The sequence below is a fragment of the Panthera leo genome, chromosome A1 (assembly GCF_018350215.1).
Source record: "Panthera leo isolate Ple1 chromosome A1, P.leo_Ple1_pat1.1, whole genome shotgun sequence".
Lineage (NCBI taxonomy): Eukaryota > Metazoa > Chordata > Mammalia > Carnivora > Felidae > Panthera > Panthera leo.
The window spans coordinates 114,387,816-114,410,913 of NC_056679.1; the positions used below are offsets into that span (position 1 = coordinate 114,387,816).

Here is a 23,098-nt window from a genome sequence, read left to right on the forward strand (position 1 = left end):
CAAAGAAAAATTTCCACAGCCAGTCTAGTTCAGAAGAAATAAGTTATTTGTCTTAACTTTGCAGTAACTGTGATCAGTAAAGCAGTGAGAGAAAACAATGTTTCTAATAGATGAAGCATCAGAGAACAAGTAATCCCAAGAAAAATTGTTTTCTAAACTAAAACATTCATTACTTTATGTGGGCAGTAAGTATTTTCAAAAGAAAGAAAAACTTTTTTCAAAAGTTGATAATGAACAAAATGACACCAACTGTGTTTTTTTTTCATAACCCCAAAGAAACAATTCCTTTCTCACACAAGAGAGCAAAAAAATAAATAAAACTACTCAATATTCTAAAGTCTGCAAAAACAACTTCTATACACATTACATAATAGCTGTACCCAGTAGATCAAGAGAGTATCACAATGTGACTGGGACACAATCCATTCAACTTACAGAAACAATAGAGGTTAACTTAGGCGCCACAAAATGCCATAAATGTATACAACTTTAGACAAAGAAGATCCATTCTTCAACATATCTGGTGCCAGCTAATAACTACCAAACCTCAAGTTAATAACCAAATAGCAGCAACAGGAGATAAACCCCCAAATTTCTTTGTATTTATACAGCATGGGAATACCATTTTGAAAACTTACCTTTGAGTACTTAAACACCTAAGTTTAAAAAATGGCTTCTGTACCAGCTACCCTCACTGAGCAAGCATTCTTTTGTCATTTATGGCTGTTTGAGATTATGGCAGAAGATCAGCCTGTAGTTCCTCATTGAAGAAACGCAGAACTCGATCAGTACTTCAGCAGTTAATCTAGAAGAAAAAAAAAATTCTTTTTATTTCCCAAACCAACTTTAACTGTGAGAAGTGACTAGAATAAACACTGAAGTCCTTTTAGGAGGATTCCTACACTTAAAACCATTCTTCTGCCTGAAAATTTGCCTGTGACCTAGTTAGAGGCAAAAATCTTGCACAAGGTTTCAAATTATGATGGCTAACCTGGACAAGAATCTTTTTGCTAAAAACAAAAGAAAACTGCAAAGGAGAATCTTTAACAGTACAGATCTTCAGAGATTACACCATTCAAATAATCCATTTTCCTCAATGGATCTTGCATTTGAGCACATATACACACACCCCACCCACGTCCATTGTGTCCCCTTATACTCAGAATAAAACACAGAAGCATTTTTAGCTCAAAGAACTGAAGACAAGATTCTAAGCTCAGAACAGCACTCATGTACTTTATTCTTTTTTTTTTTTTTTTTTTTGTACACAGCAAATATTTTGTTAGCAAGAATGTAGTTGTCTGACCTTTCTGGTTTGGAGAGATAACAGCATATGTTGGAAAAGAGCAGTTAACAGAACCAGAAAGGCTGACATTCAAAATATTAACTCCACCATGACCCTGAAAAACTTCCATGTCTCCATGTCTCCATGTCTCTAATCTTAGATTTCCTTATGTAAAAGTAATAACTACATAGCTGTTAAGTTTAACTGAGATAATACATGCAGGTAGCAGAGAGATAACCAGTTTTCTCTCTTCTTCACATTAAATGTTAAAAAAACCAGCAAACAGGCTGGAGAGAGGAAATCTGTTTGGCAATGCATTTAATATTTGGTCTCATTTATCAATTGTTTCATCACCCTCTGGGAATTCTAACAATCTATTTAAAAATTAGTAAGTTCAGCAGCAAACTACACTGCAGCACTCAGCTCAAAAGAGTCCAAGTCAGAGCCACCTGGCTGGCTCAGTCCGTGGAGCATGCAACTCTTAATTACTTTCAGGGTCGTGAGTTTGATCCCCACATTGGGTGGGCATAGACCCTACTTAATAAATAAATAAAATTTTAAAAAAAGAGAGAGAGCACTCAGGTCAGCAGAACAGTATTATCATTCACTGTGATTTTCAAAAATGTCTTATTAGTAACATATACCTCCAAGAGGAACATTAAAAATGGAGGGGAAGGAAAACCACATTCCCACAACAAATCTTTAGTACATGATTACTTCCCAAACATCCTGCAATGCCTGCTAAAACATGTAGCGTATTCATCTGAAAAACAACTTCAAAGTTAAGTTACAGAAGACCTTTTAGAGAGGTTAACTTCAGGGATAAAATGTTTAATAAACTCACATTAAAAGTCAGGTTTCAGGTTAATACCTTCAAGTCATAAAGAAAAACAGGATTTGCCTGAGGTACAATAAAACACTCATTAGAAGAGTCTTGTCAGAAGCAAGTTCTATGTTATCACTAAGATGGGTACTCAGTGTTTCTGTGTCTTCTTAATGAAACCAGGAACCAACACACTGCAAAAGCATTTAGAGTGGAGAGTAGCCCAAAATAACATTTCTGCAAACTGTGAAGTAGTTTTTGACATTATTTAATCCTGTTCTCCACCACTTCTCAGAGTTTAAATCATGTGAATATTCCCTTCCTATCTGTAGTGGGTTCAACAGCGTTCCCCAAAAATCTCATGTCTACCCAGAACCTCAGAATGTGAACTTATTTGGAAATAGGGTCTTCGTGTATGTAATTAGTTGAGGATCTCAAAATGAAATTACCCTGGATTTAGGGTGAGTCCTAAATCCAATGATTGGTGTCTTTATAAGCAGAAGACAGGACAGATAGACACACAGTGAGGGGAAGAAGGCTGTGTGAAGAAACAGGAAGAAATTGGGAGTTCTGCTGTCACAAGACAAGAAACACCAGGAGTCATCAAAAGCTAGAAGAGACAATGGATGATTCCTCCCTAGAACCTTCAGAGGGCCTGCCTACACCCTCATTTTAGCCTTTTGGCCTCCAGATCTGGGAGAAAAAAAAAATTTGTTGTTTTAGAGTTATCCTGTTTATAGTAATTTGTCACAGAACCTCCAGAAAATTGATGTGATATCTAAACTACAAATTCCAGGGGAGCCTGGGTGGCTCAGTCAGTTGTGGGTCTGACTTTGGCTCAGGTCATGGTCTCGCAGTTCAAGAGTTCGAGCCCCACATGTTGGGCTCTGTGCTGATAGCTTGGAGCCTGGAGCCTGCTTCAGATTCTGTGTCTCCCTCTCACTCTGCCCCTCCCCAGCCTGCACCCTGCACTCAGTCTCTTACTCTCTCTAAAATAAATAAACATTAAATTTTTAAATTTAAACTACAAATTCCAATTCTCAAAGAAAATAGCATCAGACACCATAGAAAAATGTCCCAAAGAGATCTGATGAAATGTCTTAGCAGACAGAATCCATAAAATACAAAAGCATTTAATCAATAAAAGGCTTGACACAAGGGAATACAATGTGTAGACTTTCAAAATAACCAAAGATTTCCAGAAGTATAATTTTATTATAAATCAAATCAGCAAAAACATTTTAAGAATCTTTTTCGTTTTATGATTTTTTTTTTTAAGTACAATATACTCCTGAATGTGGGACTGGAACTCAATCAAGAGTCACATGCTCTATGGACTTAGCCAGCCAGCATACCTAAAACAGCAAAATCATTTTAAATACAAATGACAGTTGCCTAGAATAGTGATACTGACAACAAATTAAGAAATCATTTTGAATTCTGTATCATGAGACACAGTTATAAAAATAACACAATACCAATTTTCAATAAAAGTGGGTGATAGGTACATTCAGGAACATGTACCTTCATAGAGCAGCTATCAACTTGAGTTCTGCTACTCAAGCTATTTCTGCATTCCATTCAGGTCCATTTACATATACATATACATAATAGGAACAGACAGCAAAGAATCTCTTAAGTTTTAAATACCTAATAAAATTAGTAAGGAGGGGCTTTTTAAAAAGAACACCAGAGGGGCGCCTGGGTGGCTTGGTCGGTTAAGCGTCCGACTTCGGCTCAGGTCATGATCTCACGGTCCGTGAGTTCGAGCCCCGCTTCGGGCTCTGTGCTGACAGCTCAGATCCTGGAGCCTGTTTTGGATTCTGTGTCTCCTCTCTCTCTGCTCCTCCCCTGTTCATGCTCTGTCTCTCTGTCTCAAAAATAAATAAGCGTTTAAAAAAAAAAAATTAAAAAAGAACACCAGAGCTCCTGAGTGGCTCAGTCACTTAAGCGTCCAATTTCGGCTCAGGTCATGATCTCACAGTTTGTCGGTTCAAGCCCCACATCAAGCTCTGTGCTGACAGCCCAGAGCCTGAAGCCTGCTTCAGATTCTGTGTCTCCCTCTCTCTCTGCCGCTCCCCCACTCACACTCTGTCTCTGTCTCTCTCTCTCTCAAAAATAAATAAACATTAAAAAATAAAATAAAAAAGGTAGGATACCAACATCAACACTACAGATATTGCAACAACGTGGATGGAACTACAATGTATTCTGCTAAGTGAAATAAGTCAGTCAGAGAAAAATAAATAAATGATTTCACCCATATGTGGAATTTAAGAAACAAAACAGATGATGGGGTGTGCCTGGGTGGCTCAGTTGGTTAAGAGTCCAACTTGGGATCAGGTTCTGATCTCGTAGTTCCCAAGTTTGGGACCCTCATCAGGCTCTGTTCTGTGCTGACAGCTCAGAGCCTGGAGCCTACTTCAGATTCTGTGTCTCCCTCTCTCTCTGCCCCTGCCCCACTCGTACTGTCTGTCTCTCTCTCTCTCTCAAAAATAATAAACATTAAAAAAAATTTTAAAAAAGGAAACAAAACAGATGAACATAGGGGAAGGGAAGGAAAAATAAGATAAAAACAGAAGGAGGCAAACTTTAAGAGACTCTAAAATACAGAGAACAAACTGAGGGTTGCTGGAGGGGTGTTGGGTGGGGGGATAGGCTAAATGGGTCATGGGCATTAAGAATGGCACTTACTGGAATGAGCAGTGGGTGTTATATGTAAGTGATGAATCACTACATTCTACTCCTGAAAAAAAAATACTATGGACAAATAACAACAGAGAGTATTAACTGAGCTCTTATAATAACTCAGGAACTATTTTAAGGGCTTTAAATGTATTAATTCATTTATCCTTACAACAATCCTATGGATGCAGATACTTTCATTATATCCATTTCAGTGATGAGAAAACCAAAAAACACTGAGAACTTTCTGGGGTAATGTAAATGTTCTAAGTCATGACTGTGGTAGTGGTAGTTACATGCTTAATACACATGTCAAACTTACTGAACTGGACATTTAAATTGAGTGAATGCTATTGTATATAAAATGTTATCACATAAAATTATACTTCAATGAAAACAAAAAAATTAAAAAAGAAACCATACAAAGACATAACAGCACTTTAATAAGTTAACTAATACCAAACTATTTTCATTATAGAGTGTGACATTTTTAAAATATACTTCTCCATACAAAAAAAAAAGAAAAAGAAAATATCTCTTTTAGCCACATTTCAAGAACCTACCCTACTTAGCCCCAGGTATGCTATCCAGCACATTCAGAAATTACTAATTTTTCTGTATAGCATAAAAAAAATTAAAGCTCGACTGAAGATTAAGTCTTGTCAAAGCAAACAATTTTAAAAAACACTGTAATACTAATAATAAAGTTTTATCATTTTGCAAATAAGCAACCTGTGGTTAAAAGTGGCATCTGCCAAGATAAACTGTCATTTTCATGTGGAAAAACTTCTACCTTCAAAATGAATAGAAAGGAAAAAAAATGAATAGAAAGGAACTAAAAACCCCACTTTTGCCCCAAATGGTTTTGACAAAACAGGATACAATTCACACAGAAAAATTTGAAAGAGCTACCTCAATAATTGCTAATGCCAAAAAGAAAAAAAAATCCCTATCACTAGTTTACAAAGAGAAAAAAGCCAACAGGGAACTGGACCTCAATAAAGATAGTAAACTTGGGGAACAGAGATTTGAGTCTGTAGACAATTACAGAGTCTAAGTCAATGAACCAAATAAATGTACCCCTGCTCCATACATTCAGCTTTTCACATTAGCAAGCTCTAAACAGTTCACGAAGCAAAGGAAAAGGCACCTCTTTCATTCAAACTGAACAAAGATGGTACTATGAAGGTTCCCAATATGCTAAATCAGTGGTTCCTTCCTGGTCTGAAAACTAGCAAGGTATTAATATGCCTAAAATCCTTAACAGTACACCGAACAAACAGAAAGGCTGAAAAGCCTCATGTCTCAAAAGCACATAAAGCTATCAGTCATATGTTCATAGATGCTATTTTGATCAGGAAAAACATCAAGTCAATTAAATCTATTACTAAATTCACTGACCATGCCGTAAGTAATTTATTATAGTATAAAACAGAATTCAAGTGCTCACTTCGGCAGCACATATACTAAAATTGGAATGATACAGAGAAGATTATTAGCATGGCCCCTGTGCAAGGATGACACGCAAATTCGTGAAGCGTTCCATATTTTTTTTCCAAAGTGGTTTTGCCAATTTGTAGTCTCACCATCTGCATGTAAGTGTTCCTCTGGTTTTACATCCTTGTCAGTACCTGGTGGTATTGGTTTCATGGAACATTTTAGTGACCATGTAGCAATTGATCTTATGTATGAACAGTGGTTTATGTAACCCAATCACTATTATATATAGGTTATCATCTTTTACTATTTTAAATTAAACAACACTATGATGAACATAATTCTAGCCAAATCTTTGTACTTATCCTTATTTCCTCAAACCAAATTCCTGGAAATAAAATTGTTATATCAAAGATTAAAAAGAAAAAAAATAAAAAATAAAATAAAATAAAACAGAATTCAAGACTAGAAATTTTTTTTTAATTAGAGAGCTATTATACTGGGTGCCTGGGTGGCTCAGTTGGTTAAGCGTCTGACTCTGGATTTCGGCTCAGGTAATGATCTCACAGTTCATGAGTTCAAGTCCCACAAGGGCCCTGCACTGGTAGTAAGGAGCCTGCTTCTGATTCTCTCTCTCTCTCTCTCTCTCTCTCTCTCTGCCCCTTCTCAGTTTTCTCTCTCAAAATAAATAAATAAACAAAAAGAGAGAGAGAGAGAGAGAGAGAGAGAGAGCTGTAATACCCAAAAGTTTAGCAACTTCTTTACCCTAGAAAACAGAAAAAAGGGCGCCTGGGTGGCTCAGTCAGTTAAGCATCCAACTCTTGATTTCAGCTCGGGTCACGATCTTAGTTTTCTGCACCTCAGGCTCTGCACTAACAATGCACAGCCTACTTGGGATTCTCTTTCTCCCTCTCTCTCTGTTTCTCCCCCACCTTGTGCTGTCTCTCAAAATAAATAAATAAACTTAAAAAAAAGAAAAAGAAAAGAAGAGCATGAAGTACTTCTTGTGACAATTTTTATTCCTATGCCTGAGGACTTGCTCATGTGAGTGCACTTTAACATACTACTTGAGGGTACAATCCTCCCTGGTGATTCTACAAAACTACAATGAACAATGGAATCAAGTCATTTTGTAAGACTACAGTTGCCAAATTGTGATACTAGATATAGCACATGTATTTCAAAGAATAAGACCCACTAAATGTAAACTACTTTTCCTTGAAACAGCTCATTATTCCTCTCTCATTTAGGCAAAAACTGCTTTAGAGATAAGCTATTGGTAAATATCCTGGATCATTTTGAGAAACTCTCAAAAGGGTTTCATGGCCAAAGTCAATTATTTTATCACCTCCAACCATGATTTCAAGCTATTCAAATCAAAGTAATAAAGCAAGAGGGAGATGAAATCCCCTGTGACTAAGTCCCCTCACTTATTGCCCTCACTAATCTCCTCAAAACTAAAATCTAACCCAAATCCCCCACACCCTGCACAAAATTCCTCAATTGTCTACCTGAAATCCTGGCCTCCAAATTTTTTAAATGTTTACTTATTTTTGAGAGAAAGAGAGGGAGAGAGAGTATCCTAAGCAGGCTCCACACTGTCAACACAGAGCCCAATTCGGGGCTTGAACCGACAAAAAAGTGAGACTGTGACCTGAGCCAACATCAAGAGTCAGACGCTTAACCGAATGAACCATCCAGGTGCCCCTGGACTCCAAATTTTTTGATCAGGAAAAAAATTATGGATCCACTCCTCATTTTTATATTGTATGCATATTACTAGAGTAGTAAAAAATATACAAGTATGTTATATGCATAATCCTCATATAGAAAAATAACTTTTAAGATTAAAAAATATACAAAAACATAAATTTTACTACTACTGCCACACACACACACACACACACACACACACACACACAACTTTAATAGGTCATCTTGCCCATCCAAAGTGCAAGGATCTCATAACTCAACCAAAAATCAAACCGATTAAAAAATGGGCAGAAGACCTGAATAGCCACTTTTCTAAAGAAGGCATATTGATGGCCAACAGACATGAAAAGATGTCAGGTAGCATCGCTCTAATCAGTGAAATGTAAATAAAAACCACAATGAGATATCATCTCACACTTGTCAAAATGGTAAGTTATCAAAAAGAAGTAACAAGTGTTGTCAAGTGTTTAGAGAAAAGGGAACCCTCTTGCACTGCTGGTAGGAAAGTAAAGTGGCACAATCAATATGGGAAACAGCACGGAGGTTCCTCAAAAAATTAAAAACAGAAATACCATACAATCCAGTAATCTCACTTATGAGAAAATGAAAACATTATTCCCAAAAAATGCATGTACTCCAATGCTTACTGCAGCACTATACACAGTACCAAGATATGGAAGCAACCTAACTGCACATTTATGAATGGATGGATAAAAATATGCGGTATATATAATGAAATATTACTCAGCCATGAAAAAGATGATATTGCCATTTGCAACAACACGGATGGACCTAGAAGATATTAAACTAAGTGATTTAAGTCAGAGAAAAAGACAAGTACCACACAATTCGCGGCACCTGGGTGGCTCAGTCAGTTGAGCGTCTGACTTCAGCTCAGGCCATGATCTCCCGTTTGTGAGTTCAGGCCCCGCCGCGTTGGGCTCTGTGCTGACAGCTCAGAACCTAGAGCCTGCTTCAGATTCTGTGTCTCCCTCTCTCTCTCTGCCCCTCCCCCATTCACACTCTGTCTTTCTTCCTCTCAAAAATAAACATTACAAAAAAAAAATTTTCAAGTACCACACAATTTCACTTGCATGTGGAATTTAAAAACAAGCAAACAAACAAAAGCCAGAAACAGGCTCATAAATACATAGAATAAACTAGTAGTTGCCAGAGGGTAGTAAGGTGGGGAGATGAGCAAAATCGTTTAATGGAATTAAGAGGCACAAAATTCCAGTTATAAAGTCAGAGATGACAAGTACACAACAGGGAATACAATCAATAATAATGTAATAACTTTTTGGTGACAGAGGGTAACTATACTTACTGCTGCGAGCAGTTCATAATGTATATAAACGTCAAATCACTATATTGAACACCTGGAACTAATACAGGATTATATGTCAGCCATACTTACATTAAAAAAAAAAAAAAAAAAAAGCGCCAGTACCTCACTTCTGAGACCAAGTGACCTATAGCACTGTTTCTCTAACATCATCTCAGAGAGGGAGTGGCTTGCTCAATATACATAGTGCAAAGCCACAACCCCAATCCAGCATCCTTGAGAGCATGGTCTGGGCCTCTGTATGTTTAATAAACTCTTCCGGTGATTATAACGCATGGAAAGATTTAAGAACCTCTGGCATACAAGTTAAACCCTAAACTCCACTGCATAACCTACATACAAGTACTTCAACTACCAGTAAAATCTCCCTTCCTGCCACTCTTCCACCTCACTCTACTATCCAGCAATACTTAAATTTACTTGAAGTTCATAGTCCATACCTCTCAGGCTTTGCACATATCATTTTCTGTGCTTAGAGTCCTAACAATACCATAACCAACTACCACCTTGTTCACCAAACTTCTGTTCTTTGAGTCCAACTCCCATTTCCTCTCAAACCCTGCCTGATTTTCTGAAGCAGACAGTTCTCCTTTGCTCCTAGTGTACCCTTTTTAGCAACTGTCACATAGAATTTAAAAGTATATCTCTTCAATAGAGAGGATGAATGAAGGTAGGAAGCCTGTCATTTCATCTTTGTAACACTAAAGGCCTCACCCAAAGACTGACACAGAATGTAGTTTTTCAAATATATGTTGCATAAAGACATAAACAATACTGTCTATTCAAAATTAGCAAGAAGGAACATCTCCTTAAGTGATTAAAAACTAAGAAAACATCAAAAATGGCTGTCATATCTATTTTCCACAATAACAACAACCAAAGATAACCAAATCAAGAAGGGAAACCAACTATTACTTATGGAGTATCTAAAGCACTTTACAAGTTATTTCTCATACCTAGAATAATGCTATGAAGCAGACACTATTACCCTTTTACATATATAAAAGTTGAAAGCACTGTGAGCCTCAAGTCACTCAGCTACTAACTTCAAAATTTGTAAATCATAATGCTAAAATACGCTGCTGGATCTAACTGCACTTTCTAATGAAAGTTACTTAAGTCTTAACAAACCAGAACATTAAAATGAGCACTATTGGGGGTGCCTGGCTGGCTCAGTCAGTAGAGCATGTGACTCCTGATCTCGGGGTTGCAAGTTCGAGCCCCACACTGGGAGCAGAGATTACTTTAAAAATAAAATAAGATTAAAAAATAGGGGCACCTGGGTGGCTCAGTCAGTTAAGCGTCCAACTCTTGATTTCCACTCAGGTCATGATCTCACAGTTTGTCAGTTCAAGCCCAGGGTCAGGCTCTGCAGTGACAGCACAAAGGCTACTTGGGATTTTCTGTCTCCTGTCCTTTCCCTGCTTGTGCATGAACACAGTCTCATAAATAATTTATTTTAAATAAAAATAAAACAAGCACTATTAAAAAGGCAAAAGACTACTTTCACATTTACTTGGAAAGCCACCACAATTCTGATTCAAAAAGCCAAGGAGACCACAAGGTACCTGGAGTTAGTCTCAAAGATTAGGTGAAAAAACTTCCCCAAAGGATAACCTCTTGAGCTATCTGTAAGTGAGAACTAGAGTTCTACATTGTTCAACATCAATGCATGAGAAACAGCAAAGTGTGGTACAGGGATGTCTAATCCTGCTTATGAAAGTATGAGGAAAGGTGGCACTTGAAATGCTTGTCTGATTAAAAGGTAAGCCTGTAATGTACTAGAAGATGGCTCCCAATGGGTTCCCTTTTCCTACGTGCATTCCAGTTTCCCTGGTCCACTAATGTAGCATGATGTTCCACTAAATCAAAGTGCCTAACAGTTAAATTAACTCTTCACACTAAGTATCAGCACAAAGAGTGGCCCTTTTTTTAAAACAGCACTACAATTTAAAAGGTGATCGGGCGCCTGGGTGGCTCAGTTGGATAAGCGTCCAATGCTGGCTCAGGGCAAGATCTCACAGTTCACAAGTTTAAGCCCCAAGTCAGGTTCTGTGCTGACAGCTCAGAGCCAGGAGCCTGCTTCACATTGTGTCTCCCTCTCTCTCTGCCCCTCCCCCCCTCAAAAATACATATTAAAAAATAAAAGGTGACACAAAATATCTGAGAAAGCACACACGCATAACAGCAACCACATATTCTAGCCAGTTAAATATGTGCACATAATCTCAATTTTGATAACTTTTGACTCAAGACTCCTCCCTTCTAGTAACCTTTAACCTCTTTTCTACTGAAAACATGCACACGTAGCACCTACCAAACTAATGAGCAGGGTTTAAAGAAGACTAGCTTATCGTTTCTTATTGCACATTAACACAAAAGTATAACGCTTCATTTTTTTTCATGTACGGGGTATTATAGGCAATTCCACAACGTGTTTTAACAAAATGGGTCCCTTGAAATCAGAACATTTCTTTTTTTGCACAAACTTGTGTAAAAACTGCTCTGGGGGGGGGTGGAATAAAACTACCACATGAACAAAAAAAAAACACTTAATAAACTTATTTTTTATGTGTCTTCCTCACTAGATTGTAAAATTTGAGAGCAAAAGATATGACTTCACCTTTGTTGTCCCAGTTGTAAACACCGAACAAAAGCAGAACTCCAATATCTGAACTGATGCTATCATTTCTGGTGTACTTTCCAGTTCACTATCCAAATGAATCCTCAAATTCAAAATCTTGAGAAAAGCAGACAGATCATCATTCCCTCTCTCAGAAGAAACAAACAAAAAATCTCAGAAAGCTGAAGAAACTGGTTCAAAGTCACTGAACTAATGACTAGAAACCCAAGACTGCTTTTTTGTGTGTGTTTATTTTTGAGAGAGCACAAGCAAGGGAGGGGCAGAGAGAGAAGAGAGAGGGAGAGACAGACACACACACAGAATCCAAAGCAGGCTCCAGGCTCTGAGTTGTCAGCACAGAGCCTGACATCAGGCTCAAACCCACGAGCTGTGACATCATGACCTGAGCCCAAGTCCGACACTTAATAAACTACTGAGTTAACCCAGGTGCCCCTTAAGACTGCTACCTTTTAAGTGGATGCTTTCAGGAAACAATGACCACAATCATCACTGAAAATTTTGTTTAAACTTTCACCGAAATGTATGAAGACATACAGAAAGTAATTTACAAAAAACTTGAGTACTTTGTACCTGCTTTTCATATAAAAATTCTCTCATCTTATCTGATTCGAAATTTGAGTTTCTTGCGGCGTCCCTAGTGGCTTTGTCAGTTGAGTGTCTGACTCTTGATTACAGCTCACATCATGATCCCAGAGTCATGGGATAGAGCCCCGAGTGGGCTCCATGCTGAACACGGAGCTTCCTTGGAATTCCCTCTCTCTCCCTCTGCCCCTTCCCCACTCGAACATGTGCGCATGTGCTCTCTCTCTCTCTAAAATAAATTTAAAAATTAAAAAAAAAGTAAATAAATAATAAATTTTAGTTTCTTTCCCTTTCCAAGTTTTGTTTTGTTTTTTTTTTTAAAGATCTTACTTTTGGGGTGACTGGGTGGCTCAGTCAATTGAGCGTCTGACTTCTAGTTTCTGCTCAGGTCGTGATCTCACAATTAGTGAGTTCAAGCCCTGTGACAAGGCTCCAAGCTAAGGGCACAGAGCCTGCTTGAGATTATCTCTCTCCTCCCTCTCTCTGCCCTACTCGCTTGCTCTCTCTCTCTCAAAAATAAATAAGCTTTAAAAAAATAAAATAATAAATTATTTTTTTAAAGTCATCTCTACACCCAACATGGGGTTCAAACTTACAGTCCCCAGATGAAGAGTCACATGCTCTACTGAGTCAGCCACGAGCCCCTGCCTTTCCAAATTTTAAATTCACTGTGACTAGTGGTTTTTTTCCAAATGCGGACCACAAAGTTCCTGTCCCACCAACCTCCATCCCCCACTTCCTCCCCCAACAATTAAGCAGCTACTATGTAAAACAACGAGTGGTTTTCACACTACTGCACACTGAACCAAAGAAAATGAAAACACTAATTCAAAAATATATGTGCACCCCTATGTTTAGTGCCACATTATTTACAACAGGACAGACCTGAAACAGGACAGATATGAAACAGGATCTGAACAGGATCCTGAACATATCTGAACAGATATGAAAACAACTCAAGTATCCCAGGAATGGATAAAGATGTGGTATAAACACACACATACACACACAATGGAGTATTGCTTAGACATTTAAAAAAAAAAATTTACTCAGCCATAAAAAAAAAAGAACATGATCTTGCCATTTGCCACAACATGGATGGACTCACAGGATATTATGCTAAAAGAAATAAGTCAGAGAAAGACAAATACCATATGACTTAACTTACATTCATATAGTTCTAGAATAAACAATAACAGACTCATAATTACAGAGAACCGGCGGCTGTAAGGGGCAACTCTGCCAGGGATGGGCAATATAGGTGAAGGGGATTAAGAGGTATAAACTTCTAGTTATAAAATAAGTCACAGAGATGAAAAATAAAGCACAGAAAATATATCAATGATATTGTAATAACACTGTGACAAATGGTGACCACACAAGGTGGTGAGCACTGAATAATGTATAGAATTGCTGAGTCACTGTGATATACACCTGAAATTAACATAATATTAAATATCAACTACAACACTAAAAACAAATTTTTTTAGTTGTTTTCAGTTTTTACTTTTTTCTCCAAATGTATGGAACAGCAGCTTGATAAACAAAAGCAAAAATAAATACTTTAAGAACAAGTAAAAAGCTCAACATTTTCTGTTTTTCTATTCCTAAAAAGGGCAATAATAAACTCAACAGACATCTCTCTGAAAATTGTTTAAAAATCAAAGACATAAGAATTATCATACATCATATACATTAGGAAAAGAAAACATACCAGAGCTAGCTAATAACCTGACAGAAAAGACTGAAGTATTTTCTCTAGCATAATCCAGTAAATTTCATTAAGTTATCTAATCAACCCAGTGCATTTTCCTCAAGCTAAGACTTTTTACACATTCTGGTTCATCCACCTAAAATATTCTCCCCCCCTTCATCCTACTCATCTTCAGCTCTCACTCAACTCCCATTCTTGGAGGGGCTTTCTCCAACCCACTCATCTAATGATCTCTCCCTGTGAAATTGTCTCAAGACATATCATTCCTTGGCTCCAAAGCATTCATCACAAGTTTTATTATACACTCCTTTCTGTGTTTAATGTCTATTTCTCCCAAGAGAGTATAAGCTCCTTCAAGCCTGCTGGTAGGTTGTTTTTTTAAAAAAACAGCTTTATTAAGGTATAATTTACATACCATAGAATTCACTCTTTTCAAGTATACAATGATGTCTATCTAATAAATTTACCAAGTTATGCAACCATCACCAAGTGATTGCTCATTAACTCTGGCATTTAGAAGAAGATAAATATCTGTGAAAGAATAAATCAATCTGATAATGAGTTACTCTTGTAATCCCATTACTACTAGTATGTATTCAACAGTACTACAAGATTTGGTGGTAAATTTACCTTTTTACATTCCATTTCAAATATCCTTTAGTCATGTCTTCTATAAGGCTCTCAAACTGAACCTACTCACCTATTAGCCTACTGTCTGACTTGGGGAACAGTGACTTATACAGGTCAAGTTTATGTGTACATACTACAATTCCTTTTCCCTGTCAACTAATACTCTCCTCTGCCCCTAGCCATTTTAATAAAGCACTTAACAAAATAAAGGGAAGTTTAGGAGAAGTAATCTTACTCAGTGGGGAAGACGGCATTTATTTAATGGATATACTTTTGTAATATCAAAGTGATGGGAAAAAGTTCTTGGTACTGACATACAACTGGTTGAGTTCTAAATATATCTTACTAGACATGTAGCCAGAGGCAAGGGAAACAAAAGCAAAACTGAACTATTGGGACTTCAAGATAAAAAGCTTCTGCACAGGGAAGAAAACAATCAACAAAACTAAAGGGCAGCCTATGGACCGGAAAAAGATATTTGCAAATGACATAGCTGATAAAGGGTTAATACCCAAAATCTATAAGAACTTACCAAACTCAACACCCCAAAAACAAATAACGCAGTTAAGAAACATGAACAGACAAGAACAGACATTTTTCCAAAGAAGACATTCAGATTCAGATGGCTGATGGACACATGAAAAAATGCTCAACATCACTCACCATCAGGAAAATAGATAACAAAACTACAATGAGATACCACCTCAAACTTGTCAGAATGGCAAAAAGTAACATAGGAAACAAGAGATCTTGGCAAGGATGGGGAGAAAGGGGAACCCTCTTACACTGTTAATGGAAATGCAAACAGGTGCAGCCACCTTGATAAATGGTATGGAGGTTCCCCAAAAATTAAAAATAGAACTACCCTATGATCCAGCAATTACCCTACAAAGAATACAAAAAGACAGATTCAAGGGGAGCCTGGGTGGCTCAGTAGGTTAAGCATCTGACTTCACCTCAGGTCATGATGTCACAGTTCATGAGCTGGAGCCCCACATCAGGCTCTCTACTGTCAGTGCACAGCCCGCTTTGGATCCTTGGTCTCCTCTCTCTGCCCCTCCCCTACTTGCTCACATGTGCTCTCTAAAATAAACATCAAAAATAAAATAGATCAAAAGGGGTACATGCACCTCAATGTTTACAGCAGCATTATCAACAATAGCTAAACTATGGCAAGAACCCTAATGTCCATCAACTGATGAATGGTAAAGAAGATGTGGCATACACATACGATGGAATACTACTCAGTCATCAAAAAGAATGAAATCTTGGGGCGCCTGGGTGGCTCAGTCGGTTGGGCGGCCGACTTTGGCTCGGGTCATGATCTCGCGGTCCGTGAGTTCGAGCCCCGCGTCGGGCCTGTGCTGACGGCTTGGAGCCTGGAGCCTGTTTCGGATTCTGTGTCTCCCTCTCTCTGACCCTCCCCCGTTCATGCTTTGTCTCTCTCTGTCTCAAAAATAAATAAACGTTAAAAAAAAAAAAAATGAAATCTTGCCATTTGCAATGACGTTGATGGAGCTAGAGTGTATTATGTTAAGCAAAATAAATCAAAGAACGACAAATACCATGATTTCACTCATATATGGAATTTAAAGAAACAAAACAAATAAACTTATGGGAAGGGGAAAAAAGAGAGAGAACAAACAGGATTGATGGAGGTGGTTGGGGGATGGGCTAACTGGAGGATGGCTACTATGGAGAGCACTTCTTATGATGAGTACTGGTTGCTTTATGTAAGTGATGAATCACTAAATTCTACTCCAGAAACCAAAATCACACTATACATTAACTACCTAATATTTAAATAAAAATTTGAAAATAAAAAATATAGTGATCTAACATATAAATGAAAATATTTTTCAGATATAATCAGTCCCTCTGCTGTTTATCCATGTATAAAACAGAAATTTCCGGGGTGCCTAGGTGGCTCAGTCAGTCGAATGTCCGACTCTTGATTTCAGCTCAGGTCATGATCCCAGGGTTGTGGGACCGAACCGTGTCGGGTTCCACACTGAGCATGGAGCCTGCTTAAGATTTTCTCTCTCCTTCTGCCTCTTCCTGGAGATGGCACACTCTCTCTCTCTCTCAAATTAAAATATATATATATATATATATATATATATTTTTTTTTTTTTTTTTTTTTCCCCCCCCCCAGGGCACCTGAGTGGATCAGTCAGTTAAGCATCTGGATTTTGGCTCAGGTCATGACCTCACCGTTCAGTGTCAGGCTCTGTGTTAACAGTGTGGAGCCTGCTTGGGACTCTCTCTCTCCCTCTGCCCCTCCCCTGCTCACGCTGTCTCAAAAGAAAAATAAATAAAAAATAAAAGTAAAAACAAATAAACAAAACAAAAAAATCCAAAAATGACCACAGGATGTGAAGACATTTATCTAAAGAAGATATATAAATGAAAAGATGCTTAACATCTTTATCTCTTAAGAAAATAAAAATCAAAAACACAGCTCACAACACAAAACACAAAAACACAGCTCAAAAACACAGTGAAATATCAGCTCACTCCTATTAAGAGGGCAATTATCAAACAAACAAACAAACAAACAGGAAAGTAACAACTACTGGAGAGGATGTGGAGAAAACTTAACTGTTGTACATGGCTAACAGGAATGAAAAATGGTGCAGCAGCCCTGGAAAACAGTTTGTATGTTTCTCCAAAAAGTTAAACATAGAATTACCACATAACCCAGCAAGTCCACTGCTAGGTACCTACCCAAAAGAATCAAAAGCAGGGACTCAAACAAACACTTGTACACCAATATTCACAGTAGCATTATTCACAAAAGTTAATACAAGTATTAAAAAAGAGACAACAGGGGGTGCCTGGCTAGCTCAGTCAGTAGAACATAGGACTCTTGATCTTGAGATCGTGAGTTCAAGCCTCACATTGGGCATGGAGCCTACGTAAAAAAAAAAAAAAAAAAGAAAAGATAACAGGTCCAAAATTGAGTCACCTGGGCTAAGCCTACATCACCAAACCAAGAGATAGTATCTACCTACCTACCTAACTGCTTCCCCAAGAATGTAATCTTAACTAGTCGGTCTGGAATTTCCTGGTCAGCGCTAGTGAGGTAATGTGCCTGATAGACTCAGGCTGCCTACCAAAGTATGGTGAACTGCCTGAAACAACCCACTCTTTGCTAGAACTTCCTTGTCCTGCCTCCTTTGGCTTTAAAAGCCTTCCATTTTGCACAGCTCCTCAGAGCTCCTTTCAGTCTGCTAGATGGGATGCTGCCTGATTCATGAATAGTTGAATAAAACCCATAAGACTGTTAAAATTTACTCAATTGAATTTTGTTTTTTTTTAACAGGTAGAAACAATCCAAATGTCCATCGACAAATAAATAAAATGTTCTATACACATACAATGGAATTCAGCCTTAAAAAGGAAGTAAATTCTGATACAAGCTATAACACAGATGAAACTTGAAAACATGCTACATAAAATAAGCCAAACACAAAAGGACAAATGTTATGTGATTTCACCTACATGAGCTACCTAGAACAGGCAAACTTACAGAAACAGAATATAGAATAAAGGTTACCAAGGGCTGGGCAGGGGAGAAAATGGGGAATTACTGTCTACAGAGTTGCTATTGGGGATAATAAAAAAAAGTTCTCAAAATACATAGCGGTAATGGTGGCACAACATTGTAAATATACTTAATGCCATAAGTTGTACACTTAAAAAATGGTTAAAATCATAAATTGTTATGTATATTTACAATTTTTCCCCCAAGTATAGCTAAAGTAATTTATACTATTATATTCCCCAATATTAAAGTTAGTGTAAAATGAAGAGGAAGGCATGCAGATGGAGGTTATCCATAAGTGATAATAAAAGAAGCTGTCATTGTACTGGTGAGGGAAAATTGACAAGTCATAATGCATTCATTTCAGTCATTTTCTGTCCTAAAAACAATCACATTCTAATAAAAAACACACTATAAAATTTACTTAGTGAAGAATTTTGTGACACTGTGATATGCCTTTCTACACCTAAGGATTTAAGCACACTGTGTCAAAAATCCCTACCTGGTGACACAACTGGAGAAAACACTGCCCTAATTTTAAAGGCAGCACAGATTAATAAAGAAGGGGCTCGTAATGGACATACAAATAGTGACCATTCAATTTCATCAACAAGTAATTAATAAATGCACAGTACCTGTGAGAAACCCAGGCCAACAAGTACCGCTACTATACTTGCAAAAAGCAAAATTGAAGACCTAGCCTTACATTAACCCAGAAAGTCATTAATTCAAACTACCATTTAATGTCTGCCTTTAAAGGTAAGTGCATTTCAGTCATTTAATGTCCACAGTGTACATTATTGTGGATCGGGTTATCATTTTTAGATTATCAGCTCCTTGAAAGGAAGGTAAACGCCCAACTTGAGGTACTACTCTCAAAGATTAGAAGGCACAATGCGGAACCTAATGAAATTCTGCAACGGCCGTTCTAAAAGTCAGTTTGATTTTTAATTGATTACAAATAAAAGTTTACAAATTTCTCAAGTGTGCCAATAGATTCAATTTCCCATATAACCTTATCTCGGAAACCAGTCGCCCCATATGAAACTTAACGCTGTACCCCCTCTGGTCTGCATATTCAGAGTGCATTCTAGACAAGTCCCCAGTGTACCAACAGCCCAATTTTGGCTATATTCTCTGAGCGATTTAAGGAAGTCAGCAACCACTCATCTCACGTGATCTTAAAAAGGGGTGGGGGGTAGTTTAGCCCAGATTAAACCACACTTTTTTTTCTTTGCATTGACTTCACAGAACAGCATCAAGGAAGTGGCAGGGAAGTGGCGCAGTCTGGTGCACAGGGGAGGCTAGCAAACGCGTAGGTTGCTGTGCCTTGGAGTTTGGGGGAGCTAGGAGGTAGTAAGGCACACCCGCTCACGCGCATTGCAGCGACTGAAAAATCGAAGACTGCCACACCCCCCCACCCCCCCCGCAAGCAGCCCGGGCAAGGCTTCATCTCTTCAAGCTCGAGCAGAAAGGGGGCCCGCTCTACGTACTAGCCCATCTTCAGGGCACCTCTCCCAGCCTGGGCACCCCAACAAGCAACGCCCTTGAGCACTGCGCGGGTGGTACTATGCGCTGGGGGGCGCAGAGGGGGGGGAGGGCCGCGGCCCTGGGCGACCCGCGCATGCGCAGATAATGGTACCCGTCCGTTCACCTACCGTTGGAACCGCGACGCCCCGTTCCCCGGCCGCGGCCGCTTCTCCAGGACCTGCGGCGACGGCAATAGAGCGAGAACTGAGTCCCCGGGTGGCTCCGCGGCCGGCGAGCCTCCTCCTGTGGCGGCCGCTGGCGGGACGCTGAAGCGACGGCTGTGGCGCGGGGCCAGCCCGGTAAGCGACCCCCGGATGCCCCCGGCGGTGGCGGCGGCGAAGACGTGGAAGAGGGGGCAGGAGCGGTGACTGAAGCAGTGGCTGAGGCGCAGACCCTCCCTAACGGCGAGCGGGAGGAGAGCGGAGGGCGGAGGGCGGAGGGCGGGCGGGGGACGGACCGGACGTGACGTGCGTGGGAGGGGGCGGGGCGGGCCCGCTTACAGAGGCCGGGCGAGCGAGCCTCGATTGGGGGTTCCCCAAAGCTCCTGGCCTCAGCCCGGGAGTCTGCGTGCTCTGGAGTTAACCTCCTCCCGCCCCAAACTTGGGCCCCTGAGTTAGGGTGCGAGAAGCCGGGCGCGGGCCTGAGGGAGGTATTTGGGGTCCTCAGTTTGGGGAGGTTGGAAAGAAGATAGAAGAAAAAACTGGAAGACCGACGTTTCTCCTGGCCTCTGCTGAGGGGGCCGTGCCTTCCTGCAGAAGACTAGAAAAACCCAGGTGCCCTTATCCAGGTGAGGAGCACGGAGACCTTAACAGAAAACCGCCAAGCACGCCGAAGCAGTGACTCAACGTTCCCATTCCCAGCTTTGGGGGTCAGATCCGGAACCCTGCCCGCCCTCCACCCTTCCTCTTCACTTAAGGACATGCCCTAGACTCCAGAGAGAACATATATGCCTCTGGTGCTAAACCATCGGGGAATATGAAAGTTAATAGGCTACATGTTCACAGAGAGCTTGCTACACTAAACCAGTTTCAAAGGCAGAGCTGCAAGGAGGCATAAAGAATGAGGCGCCCTCTGAGTCTAGGGAGTCGGTACTTCTTGCATAGCCACCCAGACCGACCCTGCAGCTCCCACGAGCTCACAAAGGTGTGAATATTCAGCCAATCTCTTCTTTGCTTTAGTGTGTTAAATAAAGGCTTTGGCATCTTCCATTGAGTAAAACGCAATGTTCTGCTTTTGTACCCCTGGATGGCGGGTAAAGCCACACCTGCAAAAAGAAGTCTGGTTGTCTGTAAAAATACAAATGACCACAATTCGGTTGTCTCCTGCTTGCCTGAGGTGCAAGTTAGTAACCCAGAAAATGTAAAACAAGAACCCTCATAGAACTTGCAACAAATTTTTTTTAAAAAAGCAAAAAAAGTCACCGTGTGAGATGATCTGTAAATGTGTTACAGAGGCCAGAGTAGCTCCCAGATTTCATCAGTGAAATAAGTCATCTGTACCTTCAGTGTCACATGCCTAGTTGATGCTGTCATAAAGGAAGGGTGGGGTCCATAAAGAATCTAGAACCAGCAGAATCTGAATAAGAATGTATTGTGGGCTTCCACTCTGTCCAGGAGAGAGGCTACTGATTCTAATGACCAGGATCAATACCTATTATCAGGACAGGTAAAAATTTAATTCAAATTCAATCCCTCACTCAGTAAATACCCACTGAATGCTTACTGTGTTCTAGTCTTTCAATACTTATAGCAAATAAGATCTCTGCCTTTATTAGAGTTTATATACTAGCAAAGTTAAATTCTGGATATCCCTTAAGAACATGCAAAGACCCATACTCTGAATTAGTCTTCCCATCACTTAAGGGGTCTTAAGTAAATAAACCCGCTGAGAAACAATTGTCCAAGACAATGGACATGACTGGTACTAGTTAAACTAGTTGTATATACTCTTTCTCAATTACTAAATTCACCTGAGGGTTGTAAATCAGCTTCTGTTCACTGGGTTGAGTTATAAAGTTGTTTTATCTGAATTAATTTCACAGAGCCTAATTAGGCTTAAATGAAGTGAAATGTAAGTTTCTGAATCTTGCCAAACTGAGGACCAGATAGGCCCCAGTTCCACAGCAGCCCAATCAAGATGCAGCCTATGCATTCATGGGGTGACTGGGTAGCTCAGTCAGTTAAGCGGCCAGCATGGGCTCAAGTCATGATCTTGCAGTCCTCGGATTTGAGCCCTGCATCAGGCTCTGTGCTGACAGCTCAGAGCCTGGAGCCTGCTTCAGGTTCTCTGTCCGCCCTCCATCTCTCTCAAAAATAAATAAACATTAAAAAAAAAAAAAAAAAGATGCAGCCTATGCATTCAGCCTTGCATCTTTCTTTGAACATCTTAAATGGAAGCTTTATCTGTGGTTACATCCTTGAAGAACAGGGGCAACATGATTGCTTCTAAAGCTTAATCGTAAGCAAGTAAAATAGAGTAAATCATTAGAGTAAAAACCTTCTTGTACCTGTCCTGCCTATGCAACACAGGCTCTTGTTGACATAACTGACTGTAATAGGGACATTGCTCTTCAGTATGAAACCCAAGACTGTAGGCTCCCAGAGGACAGAGATTGCCTTGAACCCACTCCCAAAGTATGGGCTCCCAAAAACACAAATTAATTTGATGACCATTTTCCCCTGTAAAACTCAAAAACATGTCTTTGGAAGATATCTTTTCCAGATCCTACTTTATAACATGTAACCAGTGTTATATGTGACCAGTATGAATCTATGCAAGATCAGGAGTATCATTTAAAAAAAAACAAAACAAGGGGTGCCTGGGTGACTCAGTTGGTTAAGCATCAACTTTGGCAAAGGTCCTGATCTCACAGTTTGTGAGTTCGAGCCCCAAGTCGGGCTCTGTGCTGACAGCTCAGAGCCTGGAGCCTGCTTCAGATTCTGTGTCTCCCTTTCTCTCTGCCCCTCCCCTGCTCACACTCTGTCTCTCTCTGTCAAAAATAAATAAACATAAAAAAAACACACACACAAAAAAAAACAAACAAGGGGCACCTGACTGGCTCAGTCAGTTAAGCATCTGACTTGGGCTCAGGTCATGATCTCGTGGTGGTTTGTGGGTTCAAGCCCCGGGTTGGGCTCTGTGCTGACAGCTTGGAGCCTGGAGC

General features: G+C 39.6%; 1 protein-coding gene, 1 long non-coding RNA gene and 1 other non-coding gene across 12 annotated transcripts in view; 2 read left to right on the forward strand and 1 right to left on the reverse strand.

Annotated features, from left to right (window-relative positions):
- Positions 1–21,439, reverse strand: part of FAM13B (family with sequence similarity 13 member B) — an 88,812-nt gene extending 67,373 nt beyond the window's left edge. For 8 of the 10 annotated variants that reach the window (XM_042935939.1, XM_042935883.1, XM_042935958.1 and 5 more), the window contains exons 1-2: positions 20,064–20,366; positions 639–805 (exon numbers count right to left, since the gene is read on the reverse strand). The gene's annotated coding sequence lies outside the window, so the exon portion shown is untranslated. Of the gene's footprint in view, positions 1–638; positions 806–10,567; positions 10,589–20,063; positions 20,367–21,356 lie in introns of those variants that run through there. The other 2 variants (XM_042935890.1, XM_042935901.1) reach the window with 2 other exon arrangements.
- On the forward strand, positions 6,236–6,345 carry LOC122202424. The gene has a single exon (XR_006194654.1). It is a non-coding gene; the product is annotated as a U6 spliceosomal RNA (small nuclear RNA).
- LOC122218113 lies at positions 20,147–21,141 on the forward strand. The gene is made up of 2 exons (XR_006201875.1): positions 20,147–20,234; positions 20,691–21,141. It is a non-coding gene; the product is annotated as an uncharacterized LOC122218113 (long non-coding RNA).
- Positions 21,440–23,098: the final 1,659 nt, after the last annotated feature.